General features: G+C 44.9%; 4 non-coding genes across 4 annotated transcripts; 2 read left to right on the forward strand and 2 right to left on the reverse strand.

Annotated features, from left to right (window-relative positions):
- Positions 1-101: 101 nt before the first annotated feature.
- Positions 102-183, reverse strand: TRNAS-AGA (transfer RNA serine (anticodon AGA)). The gene has a single exon. It is a non-coding gene; the product is annotated as a tRNA-Ser (tRNA).
- Positions 184-509: 326 nt separating this feature from the next.
- TRNAY-GUA (transfer RNA tyrosine (anticodon GUA)) lies at positions 510-599 on the forward strand. The gene is given in 2 exon segments: positions 510-546; positions 564-599. It is a non-coding gene; the product is annotated as a tRNA-Tyr (tRNA).
- Positions 600-2,939: 2,340 nt separating this feature from the next.
- TRNAY-GUA (transfer RNA tyrosine (anticodon GUA)) lies at positions 2,940-3,029 on the forward strand. The gene is given in 2 exon segments: positions 2,940-2,976; positions 2,994-3,029. It is a non-coding gene; the product is annotated as a tRNA-Tyr (tRNA).
- A 2,800-nt stretch (positions 3,030-5,829) lies between these two features.
- On the reverse strand, positions 5,830-5,901 carry TRNAG-UCC (transfer RNA glycine (anticodon UCC)). Its single transcript has one exon. It is a non-coding gene; the product is annotated as a tRNA-Gly (tRNA).
- Between the last annotated feature and the right edge of the window lie 8,920 nt (positions 5,902-14,821).

Consider the following 14,821-nt stretch of genomic DNA (forward strand, 5'->3'; position numbering starts at 1 on the left):
AGTCAACATAGGGATCATCTGTTGTACACCACTGCCACCTAGTGGCTAAATATACACTCTGTTACAGATGATTGGTCATACAAAAGAAAAGAAAATGAAACCGTAGTCGGCAGGATTTGAACCTGCGCGGGGAGACCCCAATGGATTTCTAGTCCATCGCCTTAACCACTCGGCCACGACTACAACCTCTCTGATATCTGACTTATACGTGGTATTATCCATGGACTCAGGGATATCACAGATCACCATCTCTGTACATTAGGCGACATTTCTAAAATAATCTTTCTGATGACTGTAAGATTCAAAAGTCTGATCTGTAAATATAAAGCACGAAATTGTGACAAGATTATTACCTTACGAATTTAATTAACAAAGTTCCTTTAAACTGGGGTTTTCAACTTCAGTTTACTTTGATGTATTTGTTTACATATGTTTATTTTTTTCACTTAAATATTTTTATATTTTGACCTATCATTTCACATCAATGAAAATAACACTGAAAAATCAACCCTTCGATAGCTCAGCTGGTAGAGCGGAGGACTGTAGTGGAAGTTGATGCAGAAATCCTTAGGTCGCTGGTTCAATTCCGGCTCGAAGGAGTTATTTTTTTAATTTTGTAGAATTCTTAAAATGCTCAGTTTTTAAAACAGAAAATTTCCTCAAAAATGCAAAATATACGTTACTTGTCCTGATTTCCACTTTTTTAAAGGAGAGAAATACAAATTATTGTGCTACATGTTACATGTTGTTGATGAGCCTCTATTAGGGTGATTACGGTTTACCACACTACATGTAAGAACAGGGCACAGACAGCTGATAGAGACACAAGTCCTGATCCTGGTGACACTTTCCATAGCTCAGCTCACTGAGAGAGAGGAGATTCCCTGTGATCAGCAGGTTATATAGGACATACACATGGTGTCTGGCTGCACAGCAGGTAGGTGAGGTGTCTGTGGTTACTATATGGGGGGGTTGTCTAGAGGTGATTTTTGGCTTATTTTGGGTGATTATATCAATGCCAAATTGCTTGAATATAGGAAAAAAAAAACAGAGCGAAATGTTACTATGTTAAATTATAAAGGTCGCACTATTAGTAGTTTTATTTATAAAGGAGTCACGTATGATTTTCCTATTACTTAAGGAGCACCGAAAATAGTATTTTATATTCAGGATTTTTTTTACATTGTTCCCCACCGACCAGGTGTATCAGGATGGGGACAATGCTTATCATTGGCACAAGCATCTTTGGGTCTGTTCAGTCCCCCATAGAATGGGGCGAGGCCACACATCGCCAGTAGTGTGGAGGTGATAATCGCTGGTGAAATGCTTCAATGTGCGGTTGGTTTGAACTTGGTGCCAAATCTGTACATTAATAAATTCCCCCCATGGTGTCTGGCTGCGCTGCAGGTATGTAACATACGTGTGTTCAGCTCTTACTACATGTATCCAGCTCTCAGGTCACATGTGGTCTATATAGTGATTGTAATCTGAGGGGAAGAGTGTGACTGTGTCTGTATCTCTGCTGTGCTTTCCTATTATTAAAAATTAGGTGTGAAGTCATCTCCGGGAGGGGCTCCGTGGATCACTTTTTTAAGCCACACCACTGTCAAACTTTATCAATATCAGCCTATCACAAAAGGGAGGCGGGCCCAGGATTATGCATTTAGCTCCGCCCCCACTCACTACACCAACAAAGTGGGCACAATGCGGGAGGTTTCAGAAACGTTTGGTAGTCTCCTGGACATTCCAGAAGAGTAGGTAACTATGGCCTAGGGACAAATGCTGAAGTTATGATCGGAACAGATGAATTTTGAAAGTTAGGGGCTGATCTTAAGCAACTGACAATACTGTGAATTTCTCAGCAGTTTTACCAGTACACAGAAGTGAGGACAGAACTGAACTCATTGCCTCAGAAACTTCAATGTGTGGCTAAATATATGGTGTAATGAGGAAAGATTTGGATTAATAGACCACAGTCATGTTATCTGGTAAGATAAGGGCCTATACCAGTGGTTCCCAAACTCTTTCAGTTCGAGGCACCCTTAAGGTCATCATAATTTTTCCAAGGCACCCCTAAGCCAAAATAATTACCGGGTTGTCCCGTTTTTGATGTAGTTGGGTCAAAATGACGTAAGATGTATTTAGGCCCCTTCACCATCACATTGTGCCCCTTCATCATATCACTGCACCCCTTCACCATATTACTCTGTCCCCCTCTTCGCCATCTCACACTCTGTGTCCCCTTCTTCACCAACTCTCTGTCCCCCTTCAGTGTCTCTCTCTGTCCCCCTTCAGTGTCTCTCTATGTCCCCCTTCAGTGTCTCTCTCTCTGTTCCCCTTCAGCATCTCTCTCTGTCCCCCTTCAGCATCTCTCTCTGTCCCCCCTTCAGTGTCTCTCTCTGTCCCCCTTCAGTGTCTCTCTCTGTCCCCCTTCAGTGTGTCTCTCTCTCTGTCCCCCTTCAGCATCTCTCTCTGTCCCCCTTCAGCATCTCTCTCTGTCCCCCTTCAGTGTCTCTCTCTGTCCCCCTTCAGTGTCTCTCTCTGTCCCCCTTCAGTGTCTCTCTCTGTCCCCCTTCAGTGTCTCTCTCTCTCTGTCCCCCTTCACCATCTCTCTCTGTCCCCCTTCAGCATCTCTCTCTGTCCCCCTTCAGTGTCTCTCTCTGTCCCCCTTCAGTGTCTCTCTCTGTCCCCCTTCAGTGTCTCTCTCTCTCTCTGTCCCCCTTCAGCATCTCTCTCTGTCCCCCTTCAGCATCTCTCTCTGTCCCCCCTTCAGTGTCTCTCTCTTTCCCCCTTCAGTGTCTCTCTCTGTTCCCCTTCAGCGTCTCTCTCTGTTCCCCTTCAGCGTCTCTCTCTGTCCCCTTCAGTGTTTTTATTATTTGAGTTTACAGTATGTGCCTTTTTTTTTACCTATGATGTCACAGCATCACTGTGAGTATGCACCTTCGATAGCTCAGCTGGTAGAGCGGAGGACTGTAGTGGAAGTTGATGCAGAAATCCTTAGGTCGCTGGTTCAATTCCGGCTCGAAGGAGTTTTTTTTTTGTTTTGTACAATTCCTAAAATTCTCATTTTTTAAAATAGTAAATTACCTCAAAATACAAAATATACGTTACTCATCCTGATTTCAACTTTTTAATGGAGAGAACTAGTCCTTTTTCTGCTACATGTTAATCATACTGCATGCTGCTGAGCCTCTCTTATAATGATTACGGGTTACCACACTACATGTAAGAACAGGGCAGAGACAGCTGATAGAGACACAAGTCCTGATCCTGGTGATACTTTCCATAGCTCAGCTCACTGAGAGAGAGGAGATTCCCTGTGATCAGCAGGCAGGTAAAGGGTTACCAGGTTATATAGGACATACACAGGGGGCCTGAGTGATTAAGGAAAGCAAAACATAAAAAAGTATGCACCTGGGCAAAACCATGATGCATTGGAGGGGGAGGTAAATTTAAAATGTGGGGACAGATTTATAGTTGGGGTAGGACATGGCCCAGATCAACTTTAAATTTTAGTGTAAAACTAAAGCTATCATGTAATTGTGTGCTACATGAAAACACAGCCAGATTTTTACTTATCTGCAAAACAATAAACTAATTTGCACCCCTTGTATTGTCACATGGTTTGTCTAAGAAAAATTTTGCATGGTTTTTTTTTTGTGTTTTTGCTTAATGTTCTTAATGACTCAGACCCCTGGTGTCTGTCTGCACAGCAGGTAGGTGAGAGATCTGTGATCAGCTATTACTATGGAGGGGGTGGGTTTTGTCAAGTGAGGATTTGGGTCATTTTATCAATAGCAAACCACTGAAATTTAGCAGAAAAACTGCTGGCTGTACTGTTACTATTTTAATTAATAAAGGTGGTTCTATTAGTATTTTTATTTATAAAGGGGGCATGTATATGATTTGTTTTTTTTTTTTTATTCAAGGGGACACAGAAAACAGTTTGATTTATTCAGGAGACACATTTTTTTTAACTTGGTATCGGCCAGATGTACCATGATAATGGCAATGCTGCTTAGTAATGGCACAAGTTGTATCCCTAGGTAAGACCAGGACCCCCCTGTGGGGACACATCCCCAGCAGTGTGAATGTAATATCACTGGGGAAATGCTTTGATGTGCGGTGGGCTTGATCTCCCTGCCAAACCCTCACGTTGATAAATTCCCCCCATGGAGTCTGGTTGCATTGCAGGTAGGTGACATATCTGTGTTCAGTTCTTATCACACGTATCCTGCTGTCAGGTCACATAGATTCTAGAGGTTAGGATTCCTGATTGTGGCCCAGGTTCAACTCCCGGTGTTGGAAATTTAAAATGTATTTGTACTTGTAGCAGAGCTCTTAGCTTTAGTCATTTATGACTTTTCACCTGTGCCCACCTCAGACTTGTGCTCCTATATAGCAGTGCCCACCCCGGACTTGTGCTCCCATACAGCTGTGCCCACCCCGGACTTGTGCTCCCATACAGCTGTGTCCACCCCGGACTTGTGCTCCCATATAGCTGTGCCCACCCTGGACTTGTGCTCCCATACAGCTGTGCCCACCCCGGACTTGTGCTCCTATAAAGCAGTGCCCACCCCTGACTTGTGCTCCCATACAGCTGTGCCCACCCCGGACTTGTGCTCCCATACAGCTGTGCCCACCCTTGACTTGTGCTCCCATACACTTGTGGCCATCCCGGACTTCTGCTCCCATACAGCTGTGCCCACCCCAGACTTGTGCTCCCATACACCTGTGACCACCCTTGACTTGTTCTCCCATACAGCTGTGCCTGTCCCTGACTTGTGCTCCCATACAGTTGTGCCCACCCTTGACTTGTGCTTCCATACAGCTGTGCCCACCCCGGACTTGTGCTCCCATACACATGTGCCTGTCCTTGACTTGTGCTCCCATATAGCTGTGCCCACCCTTGACTTGTGCTCCCATATAGCTGTGCCCACCCTTGACTTGTGCTACCATATAGCTGTGTCCACCCTTGAGTTGTGCTCCCATACAGCTGTGCCCACCCTTGACTTGTGCTCCCATACAGCTGTGCCCACCCTTGACATGTGCTCCCATACAGCTGTGCCTACCCTTGACTTGTGCTCCCATACAGCTGTGCCTACCCTGACTTGTGCTCCCATACACCTTTTCCCTCCCGGGACTTGCAAGAATCCCTAAATAAGTTTTGCTTAAAATGTGATTGCTCAGCACACACAGACTTTTTGGCTTTGTAATTATGTTTGTTTTATGTTTACATTTACATCTTTTTATTGTTTATGTAAATTTAATTCATTAAAATGTAGTTGAACAGAAGAAATTAATTATCTTTAGGATACTATGCTGTTAATGTCATCTCCACATATTTTGAGGGATTCTCTATTATTTCAGATGACCTAAAGGTGAGTAAACAATGTAACAAAGTAATGAGAAAGGCAAGTCAGATGCCTGGTTGACATTCAGTACAAGCTGGAAACCTGTTCCCAAGAGGGTGGGCGCTGGTTAATAGACACGGAAAAGGTGCAGAGAAAAGCAAGAAATATTTATGTAAATCTCATTCATTAAAATGTAGATTTACAGGACATACGGATTATATTTTGAAGACACTTTTCCGTTAATATAATCTCTAAGTATGTATTCATTGTTACATAATTATTTTAGAAATATATTAGACTTTTAAATGGCAGTTAAATAATGATGCTCCTAAGCATGATCATCCAAATATTGTCTTAAACACACTTACTTGTACAGTTGTAGCAGCAGTAATAATATATATAATCTGACTTTACTTCACTTGTTTCATGATACCTGACTCCAATGTTTCTTGTATAGATTAATTAAAAACATTTTTGCGTTGGCCGGGAATCGAACCCGGGTCAACTGCTTGGAAGGCAGCTATGCTCACCACTATACCACCAACGCTGTACATGTTTAACTGAACAAAGCTCCTCTTTTCTGTACTACCTCATACACAGACTTCTCCTTTTCACTCGATCCAACCTTCAAACTATCGCATGAGTATAATATAACAATATGGGAATCGTTCACTCCTATTACTGCCCATGGTTTTGATTTTACTTAATTTTGATAATGAATTTCCAAGGTAATATTAGTACTAATAGAGTATTACCAATAAAAGTAGAATGCAACAAAATATAATACAAGCCTTTGAGGGCAACTCCTGAACTCTTTTCTTATCTTATTCTAATATTACCAATAATTCTTCATTTGCAATGTTATTACTATTATGTAAGCCTATTATTACTATTAATATATATTTTGCTGTCATCTGTCTCAGTGAAGAAATAAAGTCTACAAAAGGGATTCCTTTATAATTAACTGTTAACAACTCCACAATCTCCTCTGTCACCCAACTCTGCTGCCTAGGAGTCACTCTTGACTCCTCTCTCTCTTTTGCCCCCCACATTCAATCCCTTGCCCATGCCTGTCGCTTCCAACTCCGTAACATTGCCCGCATCCGTCCTTTCCTCTCTCAAGATGCTACCAAAACTGTCATCCATGCTCTCATCATCTCCTGCCTCGACTACTGCAATCTCCTCCTTACTTGCCTCCACTGCTCCCACCTCACCCCCCTCCTCTCTATACTTAATGCGGCTGCGAGACTCATCTTCCTCACACGCCGCTCCTCCTCTGCCTCCCCTCTCTGTCTTGCCTTACACTGGCTCCCCTTCCCCTACAGAATCCTTTTCAAACTCCTCACCACCACCTACAAGGCTCTCTCCCAGTCTACTGCCCCTTATATCTCTAACCTCCTCTCCATCCACACTCCCGCCCGCTCCCTGCACTCAGGCAATGATCGCCGCCTCTCCTCCACTCTGATTACTTCTTCCCACTCTAGAATACAAGACTTCTCCCGAGCTGCCCCCCTTCACTGGAACGACCTCCCTCGCTCCATCCGTCTCTCAACCTATCTGTGCTCCTTCAAGCGGGCACTTAAAACTCACCTGTTCCTTAAGGCCTACCAACCATCCACTTAACCTCTCACATCTTCTGTTTCTCACTGGCTCCTTTTTCTCTCCCTTTTGCTTCACTGGCTCCCTTTTGTGCCTGATTTTGTCTACCCTCCCTTAGGATGTAAGCTCGTATGAGCAGGGCCCCTCTCCCCTCCTGTCTCCAGACCTGTTCTTCCGCTCCGTCTTTACAGTATTTGCCTGCCTGGAGTTTCTGAAGTTCTGGTACTTTGTGTTTATTGTTCTGTATTGTTTTACCCTGTATAGTCTACTGTTTGTACCATGTACGGCGCTGCGGATACCTTGTGGCGCCTAACAAATAAACGATAATAATAATAATATAATGTTCAGTCATTATATTACAGGTGATAAATAAGGTTCATGCTTGCCTCATTGAGGGTGTACCAGTGTGGGTAGCCGTAGGAGGCAGTAGGGTAAGCTCTAATAAAGAGGTGAGTGTTCACAGAGCATATAAAGATTTGAAGCCTGGGGTTGAATAAGATTATGTGTTGTAGGGAATAGAATAAATACGTGATAGCAGGGGATGAGTCATAGAGACAGGAATGAGAGGTGGTTATCAGGGACAAGGCACAGGTCAGTGGTAGATCTAAGAGAGTGAGAGGAAGTGTATCTTGAGATGAGATTTGATTTATATGTAGGGCTGTTTTATTGAGGGCTTTGAAGGTAATGTTGAGTAATTTGAATTAGATTCTGGAGGACACAGTAAGACTGTGTGGGAATTTGCAAAATGGGGCAGCAGATGTTAAGTAGCAAAGGAAGTAGATCAATCTTGCTGTGGCATTTAGGGTGCTTTGAAGTGGGTGTCTGGTTAGCACATGCAGGAGTGTGATCCTGCTTTTTGAACTGGGATAACTAGACCCCCCTGGAGGCGCGCGGAGTCTAACAGGGTGGAAGGTCTTCACCAGGGAATCCCGCAAGGGAATTTGGGCTTAGCAGCTCCCACCCTGCAGGTCGCGGTCCTTCAGGGAAGTTCCCAGTATAACAGTTGGGAGAACAGAACCAAACAGCATACAAGAGGATACGATTTAAGTATCAATTTAATAAAAACTGTCTCCACTAGAATTGAAACGTAAGTACAAGTTCAAATGAGGAACAGGATACACTACAATGAAGAACCATGGCAATAGTAGTAGAATGGCACCAATCACGAAGTTCCACAAATATGAGCAGGATATATAATAACTGTAGACAACAGCAATACCTCCTAGGGAATGAGATATAAATACAAAGTACACTGAAGTGCTGAGATTACTACAGATGGAGGAGCACAGCTTGATACTATAGGAGAATAGACACAGTAGCAGCATTGGCAACAACGAATATTTCTAACAGTCATTAGAATGAAAGTTCAACTGTATCCAAATATGTAGCAACGAAGAAAGGACCCAGGCATCAGTGAGATATGGAACCAGTCAACAAAGGTAAGTGATCCAAGCAGATTAGCTAGCAGGTGTTGATAGCAGAAGTCAGTGGAATCAGAAACACCGCAAGATGAATCATAGCTTACCACAAGAGTGTAGAGCAATTCAGCAGTAAGCAGCGATACATATAAGAGAGGCAGCAAACGTAGACCGCAGCACCAGCACAGATGACATAGAGCAGGTGAACAAAGAAACAATGACCTATGACTTTACCACAAAGATGTGGAAGGAGTAACAGCAGTCAGCGGTGTATGCAGAGTAGCTTAGCGGGCATTGGTCACAGCGATCACCACAGGTGAGTGGACCAGATGAGCAGAAATCGGCGAACTCCGAACATGCAGCAATGATGACCCACGGCTTTACCACATAGATGTATAAGAAGTAGCAGCAGTCAGCAGTATAAGCAGAGTAGCTATAACAGAACAGGCAGCTGAACCAGGCCAGGTGTTGACTGGAAGAACCAGCAAAGGACAAGTAAAAGGAGGAGCCTTATAAAGGAGGACTGGCCAATAGTAGAATGACTAACCACAGGTGTGGATAATCAGAGATGTCAAGCGTGGCTGACAGCCTATACCAAGAAGGTTAATATGAAAATCAGTACTTTGAGGCTCGGGTAGAGATACCTGGGGAGCAGAGTGTGACAGTGGGGATAGATGGGTGAGGAGAATGGCAGATAGGAGGAGGTTACAATAGCCATGGCGGAAGAAGATGAGAGATTGATACTAAGTTTTAGTATCATCTTTGGTATGGAACATATTTGTCACTCACCAGACTGTGAGTGCTTCTTTCCGTGTGTTTAGGAACCGTGGCCGTCCACCATCCTGAGGGTCTGCGCATGCGCAGCCCTTTCAAAACCTTCAGTACCTGTTCCTTTAACTTAATTGGCTGATCAGGCAACACTCCCTATTTAAAGCACCTGCTGTCCATACCTCGTTGCCTGATCTTGGAGTCTCATTCCCCATGAGCCTCTGAAGGTGTTCCTGTGTTTCCTCGTGTATTCAGCGCTGCTGATTCCTGTGGTTTCCAGACCACTTCTACTCCTGTGGTTTCCAGACCACTTCAACGCTCCTGTGTTTCATCGTGACTGTTAGCTGATTCCTATCCGCTGCCTCCGTGCACTACAGTCCTCTGACCACTTCAACTCACCTGTGTTTCATCGTGACTGTTAGCTGATTCCTATCCGCTGCCTCCGTGCACTACAGTCCTCTGACCACTTCTACTCACCTGTGTTTCATCGTGACTGTTAGCTGATTCCTATCCGCTGCCTCCGTGCACTACAGTCCTCAGACCACTTCAACTCTCCTGTGTTTCATCGTGACTGTTTGGCTGATTCCTATCCGCTGCCTCCGTGCGCTACAGTCTTCAGCTCATCTCAACTCTCCTGTGTTTCCTCGAGACTGCTACAACTGATTCCTATCCGCTGCTCTCCGTGCTCAACAGTTCCAGCTCAGCTCTACTCTCCCGTGTTTCATCGTGGCTGCACCTGCTGGTTGCTATCCGCTACCTCTGTGTTCCTGCAGAGTCCTGTTGGCTGCTACTCCTCAGTTCTACTCGTGTCTGCAGCAGCTGATCCGCTCTCCGTGCTTCTCAGTGTTCCTGCTGGTGTCTACTCGCCAGTCTGCATCGGATCTGCGCCTCACTGCTTTCATCTCGTCTAGACCATCGCTACTCTTCAGGGTCCTCCAGGAGTCCAGTTCTACATACTACTGCTTCCTGAGTATTTGTTCCCCTGATGGTCTACCTACCTGTGCGCTGCACCTACTTGATTACCGCTTCACCCTCCAGGGACTTCGCATCCTGCCGGCCTCCAGCCGTTCAGGTATCTCTGCACTCCTGTCTGACAGCCTGCTCCTGAACCACGGTATGCATACTTCTCATTGACTGTGCTGGTGTATTGCATATCTTGCTGGACTGAGTTGTTCTCCTCTGGAGCTTACTATCCGCTGAGACTTTTGTCATCATTGACTGTGTTATCTTTTGCCCGGATAGTTTCTATGACTTTGTATTATTGCAGTGCTGTTCAGTCATTACTATATTGTGCATGTCATTGTGGATCAAGTTCAAGGTGCCCGTGTATCCTCTGTATTGCAGTCTCTCCCCGTGCTCCTCCTCACATATATATTCAGTGGTACAACTTGCTAGAGGCAGACCACTGATTCCTGTTTCCAGTGTCACCTGTTCCAGTGTCCTCTCACATAGCAGCGGTACAACTTGCTAAACGCAGACCGCTGACTCTCATCACCTCCTCGTTTCTGTTGGACATTCCTCCTCACTATAGCAGTGGTACAACTTGCTATCGCAGACCACTGACTACCCTCACGTGTCCTTTGTCCATTCAGTTCCTCGTGTATTTCCACATATATATTACCAGTGCTGCTAGTCATAGACTTTCCCGAGCATCTCTATCATCTGCTGTCTCCTGTTCCGTGATCACCCCGCTACCAGAGTACCATATTACCACCTATACTGCTCTGGTAAGCTTATCACCTGGTGATCCCTGGGTAAAGACTCCTAGTGCCCGTGACAGTAAGATCAGGCCATGACAGACCCAGATACGGAACCTACAGCCAAAGAGATGCTGCAGCATCTGGTTACCCGTGTGGAGCAACAGGATGCTCGCCAACAACTGTTACTTCAATGCTACCAGTCGTTAGCCTCCCAAGGAAAATCTGGACAGACCGTTACAGCTAATGCTGAAGCTCCTGTGCTTTCCTCCGTTCCCCCAGTGCCATCCCAGGTGTCTACGGCTTCCACGCTTCACCTGCCTACTCCGTCAAAATACGATGTAGACCCCAAAACTTGTAGGGGTTTTCTCAACCAATGCTCAGTTCATTTTGAGCTCCAACCTCAAAATTTTTCTACCCATCGTTCCAGAGTGGCCTATCTTATCTCATTGTTTTCTGGACAAGCTCTGGCTTGGGCCTCCCCTCTGTGGGAGAGAAACGATCCTGTATTACAAGATAGTGCCAAATTAATTTCTATGTTCCGAAGTGTGTTCGATGAACCAGGTCGTGTGACCTCCGCTGCTTCCAGCTTTCTTCGTTTACGTCAGGGTTCTCATACAGTAGGCCAGTACGTCATTCAATTCAGGATATTAGCCTCTGAACTTCAGTGGAACACTGAAGCATTAATTGCCGCCTTCTGGCAGGGGCTCTCCGATAAAATTAAAGATGCACTGACTACCCAAGAGCTTCCTACGTCATTAGAAGATTTGATCTCTCTTTGCCATCGTGTAGACATGAGGTTTCGTGAAAGAGAATCTGAGAAAACAACTTCAGTTAAAGCACCTCTTCGCTCAACCCCTCAATTTCGTCCAGCTTCACCTTCTGTGATTCCCATGGATATAGGACGTTCCAAATTAACTTCAGAGGAGAGGAACCGAAGAGTAAAGAATAGACTTTGTATCTATTGTGCTGATTCCACACATATGCTCAGTTCTTGCCCTAAGAAATCGGGAAATGCCAGGCCCTAACTAGTTCTGGAGAGGTGAAGTTAGGGTCCCTGGAGTCCTCTCCATCTTCTACAAAATTAAAAGTCTGCGCTTTTGATGTTACGATTTCCTTTGCTACCAAATCCTTTGAGTCTCAAGCACTGATTGATTCTGGAGCAGCAGGAAATTTCATTTCTAAATCCCTAGTGAATCAATGGTCCCTACCAGTGATTACTTTGAAAACACTGATTACTGTGACTGCTATAGATGGATCACGTCTCATCAATGGTCTCATCACCCAGAGTACGTCTCCAGTAACGCTTCAGATTGGTGTGCTACACCATGAAGAGATTTCGTTTTTAATTCTTCCTGTTACGACAAGTCCGATTGTCTTAGGCCTTCCATGGCTTCAATGTCATTCTCCCCAGATTGACTGGCGCACTCCTCAAGTTACGTCTTGGGGAGCTGAATGTCATCATCGTTGTCTTTCTCAAGTCATTCCTCTTAAAGTACAGCAATCTTCCATCTCATCTTCCTCACCGGGACTCCCTCCTCAGTATGCTTCATTTGCCGATGTTTTTGATAAAGCTCAGTCTGAACATCTTCCTCCTCATCGTTCATGGCATTGTCCGATCGATCTTCTACCTGGCAAGACTCTTTCTAGGGGTCGGGTCTATCCACTTTCGTTACCCGAAACTCAAGCTACATCTGATTACATCCAGGAGAATCTCCAGCGAGGGTTTATTCGACCTTCCACCTCTCCCGCTGGAGCCGGGTTCTTCTTCGTAAAAAAGAAGGATGGATCACTACGCCCCTGCATAGATTTTCGTGGACTCAATGCCATTACTATTAAAAATCGGTATCCCATTCCGTTGATCACTGAGTTATTTGATCACATCAAGGGAGCTCGGATCTTTACCAAGTTGGATCTTCGTGGTGCCTATAATTTAATTAGAATCCGGCCCGGTGACGAATGGAAGACAGCGTTCAACACCAGAGATGGGCATTATGAATATCTAGTAATGTCTTTCGGGTTGTGTAATGCCCCCGCTGTTTTCCAGGGCTTCGTTAATGAGATCTTTCGGGACTTGTTATATGTATGTGTCGTTGTCTACCTGGACGACATATTGATCTTTTCACAGGACATGCCTTCTCATCACCAACATGTGGCAGAGGTCCTTTCCAGACTCCGGAAAAATTCATTATTCTGCAAACTAGAAAAATGTTCATTCGAGTTGCCCCAGATTCCATTTTTGGGGTATATTGTTTCCGGAGTTGGCCTGAAAATGGATCCAGAAAAGGTGAATGCTGTATCACATTGGCCCCAGCCAACTACTCTTCGTGCTATCCAGCGTTTTTTAGGTTTTGCCAATTACTATAGACGCTTCATTCAAGACTTCTCGTCCATTGCATCTCCTATTGTGGCCCTGACTCGTAAAGGGGCCGATACTAAGCAATGGTCATCCGAGGCCCTCCAAGCCTTTCAATTTCTTAAAGAGTCCTTCTCCTCTGCTCCCATTCTTCGACAGCCTGATGTGACACTTCCCTTCTTCCTAGAAGTAGATGCCTCTAATGTGGGCTTAGGAGCCATTCTCTCCCAACGATCGGAGCAACAAAAATTCCATCCTTGTGCCTTTTACTCTCGGGGCCTCCTGCCTGCGGAGAAAAATTACACTATCGGGGACAAGGAGTTGCTGGCTATCAAAGTTGCATTAGAGGAGTGGAGATACTTATTGGAAGGAGCTCGTCACCCTGTGACGATTTTCACGGATCATAAGAACTTGTCATACCTACAGTCTGCCCAATGCTTGAATCCTCGTCAAGCAAGATGGTCTCTTTTCTTTTCCCGTTTCGAATTAATCATAACCTTCAAACCAGCTGCCAAGAACAAGAAAGCTGACGCTCTATCTCGAGCTTTTGTGACGTCCTCTGACGTTGAAGAGGTCCCCAACCATTCTATACTAGACCCCAAATGTATCTCGCTGGCTGCTTCTTCCACTAAAGTGCTACCATTTGGGAAGACCCTCGTGCCTCCTACTCTTAGGAGGAAAATCCTTTCGTGGTTCCATTCTTCTCGTTTTTCTGGACATGCTGGTGAACGCAAGACCTTTGAGATTCTCTCTCGAAGTTACTGGTGGCCCTCGATGAGGAGAGACGTCAAAGAGTTTGTTGCTTCTTGTGAATTGTGTTCTCAGTTTAAATCCTCCCGCAGAACTCCAGCGGGGTTGCTGCAACCACTACCCATTCCGTCCAAGCCCTGGACCCATATTAGTATGGACTTTGTTACTGATCTGCCATCTAGTAAAAATTGTAATACTATTTGGGTAGTGGTAGACAGATTTTCGAAGATGGCTCATTTTTTCCCTTTGTCTGGTTTGCCTTCCTCGTCTACTCTGGCTGAACATTTCGTTAAGGAAATCTTTCGTATCCATGGATGTCCGTCTGAGATTGTGTCAGATAGAGGAGTACAATTCGTTTCCAGATTCTGGCGGGCCCTTTGTAAAACCTTGGGCATACGATTAGCACTCTCATCTTCTTACCATCCGCAATCAAACGGACAAACTGAACGGGTCAATCAAGATCTCGAGACCTTTATAAGGATGTTCTCATCAGCCAATCAAGACAACTGGGTAGAATTGCTTCCTTGGGCTGAATTCGCTCATAACAACATGTACCATGAGTCATCGTCCAAAACTCCATTCTTTGTGGTTTACGGTCACCATCCGTCTTTTCCGGAATTTCCTGCCCTCCCTCCCACCCAAGTTCCTGCCGTAGAGACTGTTTGTCAGACCTTCAAAAATATTTGGTCTCAGGTCAAAACCTGTTTAAAGAAGACATCTGCCAAATATAAGTCTTTCGCAGATAAGAAGAGGCGGGCTATTCCACCACTGAAAATTGGAGATCGTGTCTGGTTATCTACCAAAAATATTCGTTTGAAGGTTCCATCTATGAAATTCGCTCCCTGTTTTATTGGTCCATATAGGATCATTCAAGTGATA

Source organism: Mixophyes fleayi, chromosome 3 (genome assembly GCF_038048845.1).
Source record: "Mixophyes fleayi isolate aMixFle1 chromosome 3, aMixFle1.hap1, whole genome shotgun sequence".
Lineage (NCBI taxonomy): Eukaryota > Metazoa > Chordata > Amphibia > Anura > Limnodynastidae > Mixophyes > Mixophyes fleayi.